The sequence below is a fragment of the Venturia canescens genome, chromosome 2 (assembly GCF_019457755.1).
Source record: "Venturia canescens isolate UGA chromosome 2, ASM1945775v1, whole genome shotgun sequence".
In the NCBI taxonomy this organism is placed as follows: Eukaryota; Metazoa; Arthropoda; class Insecta; order Hymenoptera; family Ichneumonidae; genus Venturia; species Venturia canescens.
This window is the reverse complement of record NC_057422.1, coordinates 14,193,208-14,206,496: the sequence shown is the minus strand read 5'-3', so window position 1 is coordinate 14,206,496 and position 13,289 is coordinate 14,193,208. Positions and strand designations below refer to the sequence as shown.

Genomic DNA, 13,289 nt, shown 5'->3' with positions numbered 1-13,289 from the left:
GAAAATAATGCGAGACGCCGCAACGTCGCTACTGAGCACCGTTCTTATTTAAAGCTCACATTAAACACGACACTTGCTCTTATGCTCTAAAAATAATATAAACACGACGCAGGCTGCGCGCTCGGGAAGACACGGAAGCGAAATTCATGGCAGAAAATAAAACACCACTAATAACGAGAAATATTTCGGCATAAAACAAATATGAGTTCGTGAAATATATTTTTTTGGTTTCATGAAAAAGAAAAAACTCAAATGAACCAAACGCGTTGTTGACAGTTCGACTGTGCGTGAGCGACTCTGCTCAAAAATTCCCACGCCTCACGCCGTGCCGGTTGAGACGCTCTATCCCCTCTCCGTTTGCTTGCCCCGCATCGCGAGACTCATGAGACTGTCGAGCGGGGCCCCAACCTGTTGCTTTTTCGCGCACATCTAACACTTTCTTCATTATTTTTCGATCCTTTTTTTATCAAGAAAAATATTTGAATCGTCCTGAACGTCGTGCCATGAAATTTATTGCATAAATAAATTGCACTGTCAAACATCGTCAACAAAAATCGACTTTTCGCACTTCACTTTTATTCTATCATTATTTCACTAATGGTGAGACGGAGCGGAAAATGGTGGGGACTATTCCCTTCAAAACATCGCGGTCGATACAATCGTCGCATTTGCGTGATTGACTTTTTGCACATCCCGTATACGTGCAGTACTCACCTGCTAACTTATGATCGTATTCTTGACTGGCAACACACGCGGCAGTGTTTTCGATGGACGCAGACACGACATTTTTGAACGCGCCGCAGGTTTGTAGGTTTGCTTGCGAGTGGAAGAAATGGCCCGAACCATTTGTCGGGATGAAGTTCATTGAAACGGAAATTCGTTTGGGGAGCAGCATATGAAAAGGATAGCGGAGGGGGGGCCGGGAGAACGTTACGCGACAACAGGACTGATGACGTAGCGGTGAAAGGCACGGGTACCGGTGCCGAGTGTCTTGCGTTCGAGCACTCGACCGCCAGACACTTCCAAACATTCGTTCAACTCGGTGCCTGTTCACGCCTTTGACAACACGAGCACCCATAACCCCTTCGGAATATCGTCAAATTGCTCTCGTTCTTTTATTATTTTAAAAACGCAATGTTTATTTTTCGTTCTCAACCTACCTAACGTCTCGAGTGCTCGCGCGATCGCCACCTCGTGAGTGTGATGTAAACGTGCTTTTGTTTTACTTTTATTGTTTCGTACATGTGTTAACCGCCAGCGCTGCTTACCGCGCTACTCAGGAAGCGCCATCTTACGAGCGGTCGTTGACTCGAAATACCCTTGAAAACTCGAACTACTGTCGGCGTGAATCAAATCAGCGCTCATTTTGTCACGAATTATATTCAATTCGCTGTTGTGACCTGAGAATTGTTTCGTTTTATTTGAATAGTTTTACGAATTCGTGAATTATATTTCTGGTTTTGGGTTCCAGAAATTTTTTTTTGCGTTAAGACAAGTTCTGGCATTAATTTTGAAGTGTAATGTGGAATGAACCTGTAAAATACGAAATAAAACTAACCCCCAAAACTTTCTGACGACCAAAAAAGTAGGATAAAGAACAAGTTTTAGAGATTTTTTCAAAGAAAATGGCAATTCAAGTAATGACAACGCCGGAAGAGAAACGCAACGAAAACCAAGAGTCGAAGAACTTGAACGCGATGGCGGCCACTGTTCCCATCGTTACTGTCACCGATTTTTCCGAGCCCGTCGACGACCACGTGACGAATGACGATTATTCGTTCGACTCGCGACAGGACACCGATATCATGCCTTCACAACCCCATGTTCATTTGCTCGTTCGTTGTGGAGCCATCAAAGATCGCAAAAGGGGAAGAGTGCGAAGCTGACTAAGAAATACTTTGCCTATCAGAAGAGCTCCACCCATGCGGTAAGTGCAGAAACACAGTTTTTCGTAAAAACCGTTTGGAGCGTGACTCACGAGTGTTGGAGTCGAATTCATTATCACTTTTTATTTTATTCTTGAATTCCAATGCCACAACCGTCAACTAACGATCTTCAAACTCATGTCACGAGATTTTCCGCTTCCGTGATAAGTACGACGAAATCGTTTAAAAACGATGTGTCGTCTGGTCTACGAGATATTAATTTTCCTGAAAATTGGCTATTGGCCCAAGGAGCCACCGAATACGTATTAAAATACTTTGGCAACGAGTCTCGTCATCGACTCGGAAAGTTACTACTATTTTATTGCTTTCCTCGGATACAGCCAATTTGAAAGAGGATTCTAAAATTGCGGAAGATTTTATTTCGAGTAGATCATATCGAGAAAAACAGTTTTCGCATCGTAAATATTCTCCACCACGTACTTCCCCTTTTTATCTCCATTTATCGAGCTCCACATTTTTTTCCGGCAATTGATTTTATATGTTCCAATTCGTGAGATTACTCGAGGCTATAAAAGTAAAGAAAAAAATTGTGATCGGTATCGTAGTCCGCAAGAGCAGTTTTATCGCTCCAGAATGCTGTAAAAAATATCTGAAACGATCGCAGAGTACAAAAAAACTCGTATTTTCACAGTCCCATCAAATTTATAAATTTCATGTATCCAATTCTAATTTGTAAACCTGGCAGAATATAAAAACAGCGAAACGTTCAGCCTCTCCGATTGGAACGCCCAATGATCCTGTTGGTAAACATGAGAACAAAGGCGAACGTGCGAGGAGTTCCCCCACCCGTTCCGAAACGAATAACCGAAAAGATCCGTTCCAAATCGAAGTAGCGTGCGTTTGGTTGAAATCGTTGACATTCACATGATTTTCATTTTTCTGTGGTGCGTGAAATAAGTGTGTGAACTTTTGCCAACTTTTTGAGGTTTATTTATTCCAATCAGTCAAGCGAACATTCCACTTCCGCGAGTATATGCAAAGCGTCACAATAGCGATTTATTTAAAGTCGTGAAAAACTTGACTCGTCGTAAGGTACGTTGTACGAGCAGCTCTCGTGATAAAATTTTACTGCTCTGAAATGTGCCTACTTCGAAAGGTGTGTTTGGGGTGAGACCGAGGCTAGCTGGCCATTGGGGTAAGTTGACTAGCCCACAATACGCTTAAATAATGGAATTTAAGCCGTGGGTGTTTTTTTTATTACGTTTATATTGTATCCTCTCGATTATTCACGTGTCTCAATACGCAGTTCGAGGGCGAAAGGTCCTCGAAAATTGAGTTCACGAAATGTTGTCTTCGGTCGGATTAATTAACCGGGCGTAACGTCATGAATTTCGATTTCTCGGAATTAAAAATCGAAACGTTTTTCAGGAGTGGGACCGCGGAAAAAGAACGCGTTTTGGACTCATGACGTCACGTCCCGTTCACACTTTGGGGGTCCCTCTTTGAATTTTTATTCACATTTCTTGAGACTTGCTGATTTACTCGGGTAATTTCATGCAAATTAATTGACACGTTCGAATTCGTTGTATCTTGGATATAAAATATTGGTAAAAAATCGTTTTGTCGTACTCATTCTGCTAATTCTTGTCTTTAACCTCTTCCCGGTGAAATTCTGTGACTGCGCGGAGAAAAAGTAGTTCCAACAAATTTGTGTAAAATTTGAAGGGAAATCTCGATAAGTAGTGGCTTAAGTTTATACGAAATAAAAATAAAGTATCGTTACTCTTGTTGACTGGCAATTTTTTGGCGACTTGGTCACGTCGAACACGCTCAGAGATTAGACTGAAAACTGGGGTGCGTTCGAATCACCTGCGACAGCAACGCCGACTACTCGTCGCGGAATGAAACTAAATAAATAGCAAATCTGTCGTAAACAGGGTTTCACATATTTTTCAGTATCGCAGAAGCTTTCGGTTACAGGAAATACCGACCAAGGTTTCTGTTTTTCATATACGCTTACGCGCTACAATGTTTTTTTAAACTTTCATTCCAAGTCTGGAACCGTATGACCGGGAAGAGGTTAATACCCGTGAAATGCTTACCACACTTAACCTGTCTTTCCGACCAAAAGTCACTTCACCCCACTCCTGGGTTCGTTGACTCTGAATTGAATTCGAAAAAAAGATTACATCACCTACTTGGTTTCTCGTTAAAATTCCGAAATGAATATGTAAAACGGCGCTAAACACTCCATCCGAAATAACCGAGGATCGTTCGCCCAATTTTTCCCCTCGGTTTCGGGTCTCCGGCGAACATAACCTAAAAGTTGACATTTCAGCGCTGTTTCCCTTTCCCGCGTTCCACACTTCGATTCGGCCGTTTGTCCTTTCTTTTGTTTCATAACTCCACAATTTTTGTGAAGCTCGTGCAAACATTAGAACGCGTGGCAAACAGTAAGACGCGACTGAAATTCTTATCCCAACAATTTTCCAGCAGAGTCCCTCGCCCGCTTCTCGGTCGTACTGATCGTCGAGACATTGCGTCATAGCAGCCCTCTTGTACTACGATCCAACTCGTTAGTACCGAGTTATATATAACGACACGTGTATCGCGCGCGCTTTCGCACTGGGATCTGTCAGTAAAGAGCGTTGGCTCGAACGTCACCGGGATGACGTTGTTAGATCGCGGCAAAGAACGAGCGAGAAATCAAGCCGTTCGCAGTGGGTAACGCGAAAGCGTTCAGAGTATACTGTGCGTCAGAGATTCTTTCTCGCCTTTCTACAGAATTATCAGTTCGTCTCGTGAGAGCATTATAATTTTACCACATTTTCTATAAACTTACGAAATTATGATCACGAATACAGTTATTTCGTTAAATACTAACACGTACGTGTTGACACATGTGTGTATTAACGAACGGAATGTGAAAAAATGCACGTACCACAAAGAGGCGTCGGAAGACATTTTTGAGAGTTCGAAGGTACGATACCGAATGGAAAATATCTCGAGACCTAAGTTTAAATTACGAATTCATAAAAACCTATAGAATCGTCATAGTCGATCATGGTAACAGGAATAAAAAATTCAAATCATGTAACGGATTAATAAATAATAACGATAACCAAACTCACACGTTTTAGAATAAGTTTTGTCACGTCAATAAACCGTTATTTTCTTCGTTTAGAAAACTATACGAAATAAAAAAGGCGTCGATTAATGAAACGTCGTTGTAATTACGGGATTATCAATATAAATAAATCACTGAACGTTTAAATGAGACGTTATTGTTCGAAGTTGTTTTTAATGGAAAAACTTTGAATCGTACACACACAAAAGCAGTCGAAGTCGAAGAAAGGAGCGAGGCGCGGAGGGAGGGGGGGGGGGGGAGCAGAGTGACGCTTATTATACTTTAGTGACATAGTTCTCCGTGGCGCTCGCTCCAGGCATGTACTCTGTGCTCGCATTTTCCAGACGAGATGACAATCTTCCCTTCTTGAGACAATACCCCATACATTACGAGCATTACGAGCTTCCTCGTGCTGGATGAGACGAACTTTTCGAGGGCCTCGTTTCCCTCGGGCTCTTACAATTCAAGTATATTTATGGATATTTTCGTATTGTCAAACGAACCAATTATCCGCGATCATATTTTTATCCCGCTTGAAAGGCATTTATCACGAGAAAATAACGAAATACGAAACGACTCGTTTCTCTCGATTTGATTTACTCGTCGCTTCGGTTCTTGGGGGAAAAAAACGATAAATAAATCGAGCAATTACTGCGCCATTGTTCCCGCAATTTTCGATCTATTTTCGGTGTCGCATGTCGCCGTTGTCGCACTCGCGCTCGCCATTTTTCGAGAGTCGAGCGCTCTTGCGCTGTGCATACACACACGTCTAACCGCGAATTTCCGCTCGCCGGAAGTCGTTCGGCACACGCTACGAAACTCCGACAATGCATCGCCTAATTGGAACGAAAAGTTCGACAAATTATCAAACAATTGAGACTGATTCGGCTTCTAATTAGAAGTCAACTGAAATGCGTTTAATCGCCTTGACAACATGGAAGCTGTCATCGATTTACAAGTTATTTTATTCCCCGGGCCAATACTCACCTATTTTGACGACATTTTTTTCAATATTAATGTTATTAAATGTAGTTATGATCGAAGATCGTAAAAATTCCTTTGGATTAGCACGAGCCAAGAGTTCGAAGGAAGCCAGTCCGCGGCGTCGGTGAAATCGGCTTTTTCGTCTTTCAAATACGAGATCACGTTCCTCGTGGAAGAGAGATGGAGAGCAAAAAAAATAGGAGGAAAAAACCTTAATCGCATTAAGGGCATTAAAAAGCAAAATAGCATTGAGCATTTGGCTTCCCGAAGCCTTATCCGGTGTGGAGGATACGACGCGAAGTCTCGAGTAAAGCAGTCGCGCGAAATGACCAGTGCCAAACTAGCCCGAGTCACGAGAAATAATCGTGCGGTCGCTATTTCACGTAGAAAATAAAATAAAAATAAAAAAAAAAACGATTTGAGGAAACTGTCGTCCCTGTTTTTTCCATCGTTCAATGTATCTCTTCAGATTTATCGTGAATCTTTGACTCGTCGAACAATCTCGTTCATTTTTTTAATTTACATTGAATTTTTCGAAAATGGCCGAAGACGAGAATGCGCAGGAAAATGATAAAGTGGAGGAAGAAGACGTTGGCGACGAAGGGTGAGAAGCGTAGAACGATTTGCTTTCGTGTCACAATTAATCGTTTACCGATTTCATAATCGTAGAATTTCGAAGCTTCCATTGTTTCAGTTTTTTGTTGTTATTTTTATCATTTTTTTTTGCAAAATTAGACATTTTTTCTCACTAAATGTACGAGAAGTCGAAAACAACAGTGTGAAACACCGAGTAAATCATCCAACAATGATCAACGACCATTCACAATCTCAGTATTAGTCGTAGTGATCACGTTAATTGCAATAATTACAGTTATTTCAATGATTGCACGCCTGCTTGAGTGCGACGCGAAAATTTTTAGGTTATGTAAGGAGTCTTTGTTTCTGTAACATTTACACGCGGTCTACAGAAATTCGCACGGTGCGGGGGTGAAAATAAATGTAAAAGGGGGAAGAAAAAAGTCACTGAACCATCGAGAATGACAATTTACATTAATGACGTTCGTTTAAATTGAATTGCGTTCGATATCCAATGAACGGCGCGCTCTCAAGCGGCGAGACTATACAATAACACTGTTGTTTCTATTATGTATATATCCAGCGTTGCTTTACGTATTATTCCTCTCTTCGTGTGGTGCTATCGGAACGTTCGAAGCGTCGAAGAACTCTGGGAGAACAAAGCGAGACTGTGCGTTGAAAAATTCGTTTTTTCCTCTTCCACTCGTCGTCGGTGTATCGCACGGTGTGAAAAAAAATGGCGGCGAAGAATCAGTGGCGCCGCAGCGGTAAATCCAGGCTTTCTTTTTCCCTAATTGACATTCGCGGTACAAAGAGCCCGAAAATTGGATCATTGTCGAGGGATTATTTTTTCCGTCGACCTCTCCTCCTCTTTTCCAATATTTCACAATCGATTTTACGCTCGATTATACGAGTTCGGTATTTATTCGAGCTGAACGAAGTGCTCCGACGATTTCACCCGTTCCCGTTTCTTTTTTCGCGCTTTTTTATGGCTGCACTTTTTCGCACGACAAAACGGCTCGGTTACTACCTCGAGGCATGACCTTGATCCTACACTTTCCGCGGTAATAAGTTTTAAATATGATGTTTACACTCGCTCGTACAATTCCAACGGAAAAACGTTCCGCGCGCGCGCGCGCGCACACGTGTCCGACGTTGGACGATGCTTCGCGATAAATATAAACACGTTTTGAATGATTTTTCATTCCTCGATACACACGCACCTTTACGTATCTCTTCAATAATCCACTTGCTGACCTTGCTCGCATCGTACGTTTTTATTCTTTCTTCTCGCTCTCTGATCCCGTACGCGTTCATCGGCGCCTATAAACTCCCTGACATTTGGTGAGTCCACACGAGTCCCTCGCGTTCGGCTTACTCGTATTCGCGACTGCGAGAGCTTTGCGCGTGTAAACGTTCGGCGAGACGAGACACAATCCTCGAGCGTGCTTCGTGAAATTTTCAATTCTTTCTCTACGTCGATAAAATCGTGGAAGGAAATTCGTGAACGAAGTGAGGACTAAGCGTGCAAGGTGAACTCGTGATTCGAGAGCGACTGTAGCGTGCTCGACGGAAATAAACATTCCTTCGAAGTCTATTAAACGAGCTAACGAAATGACATAATCGAGACAAAGTTTCTTAACCTCCCTCACAAGCCCCGGAAATATCTCTCCATGTTTGTGAAAATCTTGTTTGTACGCGAGGCAAATTCGTCTTTTATTCACACACGACTTCTTTTTCCCCTCTTTTTCCATTCCGACCGATCCATTATTCACCGCGTTCGCAGCGCAGGGCTGCGACGAAATTTTTTTATTGTAGACCAGCAATTCTTTTCCTACGGACGAAAAAGTTGCTCCTGAGCTGAGCGAGAGAGCACTCGGTCAATATTTAGAAGCGTTTTATTATTCGTTTGTTCCATCAATTATTCTCGCAACGCTCCTCCTTAGGGGTTGTCGCGACACACGTGAACCTATCGATCAAATCACTCGCGCATTAACTCGCCAGTAACTGTAATCACTTTCGTGACGAATAATAAATAAATTACGGAAAGACAATTTAGCCGGAATTACGAACGCCCGAATAAAATGATGTTGTTTCGAGCCGGTTGGGTAAAATTGTAAAACAACTTTGAAAAGTCTTGATTTTGACGTCATTTTTAAATATAAAGTTCACTTAAAATGATAATCGAGTGTGTACCCTGGTTGAAGTGTATGGAACAGTATCCGCGAAAACGTTCTTACGTCGCGACGGTGTCGAGCCCATTTTCATCCGATATCGAACCGGTTTATCGATCGATCGAAATATCTTGCGGCCTTCAACACGAACCCACGTGAGTTTTTGCCAAATATTACTTTCGATCTTGACAAATAAAATCTCCGAGTTTTTTCCTGCTCACTTGAGCGCCGAACTAATGGGTTGGGATTATTTTTTTATTTGTCTACTCCGACCAATCGATATTTATTTCTCATTCCTTAGACATTTTTTCTACTGTTACTTTCGTCTGGAAAACTTGAACGTAACAAAGGATGAAAGAGAATATTTTTCGTAGGGAGTTTCTCTTCTTTATTCTTTCGAAAGTTTGTTTTCCTTCGTTTTGTCAAAACTGCTTACAGAAAAACGATGTTTTTTCCTCTATTTTTCCCCACGCGCGTTATGTACAAACGTTTTTTTTGCTCACTCACTTGATTAGACGTTTCGCAGCCTTGACTCGCACGCCCGCCATTTTTAACGACCATTATCCCGTCACACGTCTCCGCGTCCATATTTTCCAGGGAGGAGAACGAAAAATTGGAAAAAATCAGCATATTCATGATTGCTCCGGTGCCGTGCCTCGACGATTGAAAATGTACTAAGCTAAACTTGAGATTATTCTCGAATAGCGACACGATCGATTCGTTGCCGAAAATACGAATGGCGTGCACTCGACAGAATCAATTGTGCGGATTTGACAATCAAATTTAGTCCTTTTCGTTGAATGTTCATCGAGCCAGACGTATCTTATTGTCAACAAAAGGAATCACAATAATTTAATTTTTGAATGCACAAAAAAACGCGGGTACAATATTTTTATGAAATTCAGTTTCAATCGTTCTGAAATAAGAGCTCACTCATCCGCATATTTTCGTCACACGTATATACAGTCTCGCTGTGAAAAACGATAAAATGATGGTTTTCCGGTGCTTCTCTTTTTCAATATCGGGATGCGATCGTCTGCAAAACTGGCCAATTGAACCGGATAATTATCATTTATCGAGTCTCGAATGACGCGCTTACTGACTACTAATAATAGAGAAAAACTCGTTTGTGGAAGCGGAGGTCACAACAGACGAGTAAAAATCTCTTCGCTGCGTTCGAGTTCCAAGTTTATAAAATTTAATATTTTATCGTATTGAACGTTATTGCGGCCAATTTTAGATAAAGCTTCTAATATTTGTCGTTTATTTTTAAAAAATCGAGTCCCTTGACAACACCAAACATGAATTTGACTGCAAGAAAATCCGGCTGTCATGATCGTCGTATAATCCGAGCCATGATCGCATGTCGACGAAGCTGAGAAACCAGACGCAATTCGTAATCGAACTAACATGAGACCGTGCACAGCGCTAACTGCGCCTCGAAGTGGGAAATTCTTCCGCGTGGCCTGCTGACGATATTTTTTAATTGATTCGCGACACACAAAATTATTTCCTTTGGTTTTCTTCACAAAAACGAAATCGACGCACGCCTTGCGGCCCTGACGCGCACCACTAGTTCCGAGAATATAAAAAACGAAGAGCCGTTTTTTCCCGGAAGTGCTGTCCACTTACCACCCTGCGACAGAGCGAGGAACGGACGCGAGAACGTGGAATCGGTGTTTTCAGTTCTTCTGACATTTCGAGCACAATTCGAATCACTTTTTTGTTTATTTTCAAACGTTCGCAATCCTCATCCCGATCATTAACCACGAGCTAAAAACCACGTCGAATATTATTATCAATAATCGCTGTCTTTCGAAGCCAAAATCGCACCTCGCACCCAAGTAATTGTACTTTCGGACACTAGAGAACGCGCGCATCGGCGGCGCTGCTGCTCGCCGCAGCTCGCTAACGCTCCCTACAGTCCATTACAAGTGCCGAGAGTTTCGGAGAGATATGTACCAAAAAAAAATAAACTGTAAATAACTGTCCGCGTAATTGATAGACGTGATAATAACACCGGTGAGAGTAATTATATTAATCGACTTGAAGTTTCAATGCCAGTTATTACGAAAGAATTGATGAAGAAAGCGTCGATTTATTGCGATAGTGACGAATGTTCTTTGTTCAATAAATTCTCAGAATTTCGACAACGCTTCGTAGCGTGATCGATGTTCTTACGATTCGAGTACACTTGAAATCGGCAAAATTCAATGATTTGGTTATACATTCATATTTGTTTAATCGTTGAAATTTTGATGAGAAGTTTCCGAGTACGATAAAATGCAGCGTTCTTTTAGCGCAGTGTTTACCAGTGAAATATACTGCGAAGTAGTGTCCTTGGACCTTTCCGTGGCCCATTTCCGACTAATGGTGGCTTCAGCTTTTCGTTATTTCAAAGAAAAAAGAGAAAAAACAAAAAGTAGAACGTCACGAATTCGTAAATACTCGTATTCATACGGCCGCAAGAATTTGTGTACACAGGCGATCTTGGTGCTGTTTTTTTTTCTTTTTATACTACGTGCACGTTGATATAACACGACGAGCAGGATGACTAAAAATCGGGTGTTTCTGTGTACAAAAAAGTGAATATTCAGGACGTCCTAAAATTCCGGACAATAAAGTGTTGAGCAATTTGTGTGCTGGAATTGATTGTGAGATTTTGATGGATCAGAGCGGCCGATTCGGTGCGGAGGTTAGCAGAGGGCGTTGCGAGCTTATACACGCTTCGTGTTTTGCTCGATTGGCCATCGTATTGATGCAAATTAATATTAATATAAATCGCCAACGGTACGTTGGACGGAAGGATGTAACAGGATTTTTCTCTTGAAATTTTAACGTTTCAATCAGTCCGTAAATATTGAAGAGGAATATATCCGGATATTTCGTATACCCGAATACACACTCGACTCGCTTTATTCTGCTCTCTCGTGCATTTTTTCTTCTATTTGTTCAAGCGATTGCGTTGAAAGTTGGACTTTTTAAGTGCAAGCATAATACGTCCCGTGCTCAACGTTATCAAACAAACAAAGCTGGATGACAGCTCTCCGTGGGTTTGCCCAACACACGGAAACAGTTTTATAATATTAAAGCAGAAAAGTTCCTTCCAATTTAAACTGGTAATTGTGTCTTTTGCGTCACATTCGCACGTATGCTTTCGCATTTATTATTCAAATATCAATCGAGCCATTATTCGTCTTCAATGCTGCTTTTTGTGTTTGCTAATTATTTCATACTTGGCATATTTTTCCCCCATCGACTCGCTGAATAATCACAGTAGAAAGCGTACACACACAAAGTACCATGAAATCAATGTCTCTCAAAGATTCGCAAAACCTTCGATGTACACGAGAGAAATTTATTTTCCTCTCTCACCGTGTCCTCCGTTTCCGTCGTTTTATTTCCTCTTTTTCTCTTATAATATCGCCAATGCACTCGCACGAGAGCTATTTTTCCTTTTTCATTTTTCTTCCTCCATCTTTTTCAAACAGACCGATAACGATCTGAATTTACATTTTTTACATTTTTACACTAAAAATATGAAAAATCGTAACGAAGTTTGATTTTTCAAGCGACAAACCTTTGATTTCGGCTCTTTCGTTATCGGTCTCGTACCATATTTTTTTCATCACCGTTACGAAATTTTTTTCGTTTTCCTGTAGTTAAAAAAAAAAAAACCAAAAGAAAAAATTAAAAAAAAAAAACAGCAGAATAGACGAACCTACCATACCGCATTCTCTCGTGTGCATTGTAGGTTACTCGGATTGTCACTGGGACTAGGACATCGGGTTCATTTCTCGGAGGGAACGAATTTACGGTGCCGCGAAGACCCGAAACCCGAGGATTCGGATGGAATGTGAGCGCCACGAGAGAACTTTCGTGCAAAAGAAAACAAAAACAAAATATATATATATTTTTTTTTTTTTTTTTTTCATTCTGCTTCGTATTCCAACGCAACGATTATTTTTCAGAGCTTTGTGTGTCGAAGGCGCACTCGAGAGAATTCGACACGAAAAAGGGCTTTTTTCGTTTTTCTTTTTTTATATTCTCGGTGTAAGATGATCGGCGTTTCGTCACTCCGATCGAGTTTTTATTGGGAATCGGAAGGACTCGGTTTCAGTGAAATTTGGAAGAACGTTTTTCTCGCGATTCTGGGCGGAGCTCGATTTATTTTCATGCTTCAAAACGTTTTTCTCAGTTCACTCGAAAATCGAAATTTCTCGACGGGATTCATTGTCGCAAGGGGTAAAATGAGTCAAACATTTGTTGTTTTTTTTCCACTAGCATATTGGCTGTGAAAAATGAAAGTTTTCAATGGAAAATTAGGAAAACTAAAGGAAACGTGGAATTTTGATGACACAAGCGACTGAGTGGAAATTCCTAAAATTATCATTTCGCGAACACGCCATCAGCCAAGACCATAAACTCGGAAATTAGTTCGCGATTAATTGCCGCGGTTTAAAAGGGCCGCGGGGAAGGGAAAGGAAAGCAGAGAAGTCAAACGGAGCCAAGTTCCTTCCGGCGACAGTGAAGCGACCCCGC

General features: G+C 41.4%; 1 protein-coding gene and 1 long non-coding RNA gene across 2 annotated transcripts in view; one reads left to right on the top strand and one right to left on the bottom strand.

Annotated features, from left to right (window-relative positions):
- The first annotated feature begins 4,544 nt into the window (after positions 1 to 4,544).
- The window catches only part of rdgA (retinal degeneration A), a 36,388-nt gene continuing 27,643 nt past the window's right edge, over positions 4,545 to 13,289 (top strand). The window contains exon 1 of the mRNA XM_043412098.1: positions 4,545 to 4,866. The gene's annotated coding sequence lies outside the window, so the exon portion shown is untranslated. The remainder of the gene's footprint in view (positions 4,867 to 13,289) is intronic.
- LOC122406576 (uncharacterized) lies at positions 5,155 to 8,217 on the bottom strand. Its single transcript, XR_006260012.1, has 2 exons — positions 6,001 to 8,217; positions 5,155 to 5,849 (listed from the first exon to the last, which is right to left on the bottom strand). It is a non-coding gene; the product is annotated as an uncharacterized lncRNA (long non-coding RNA).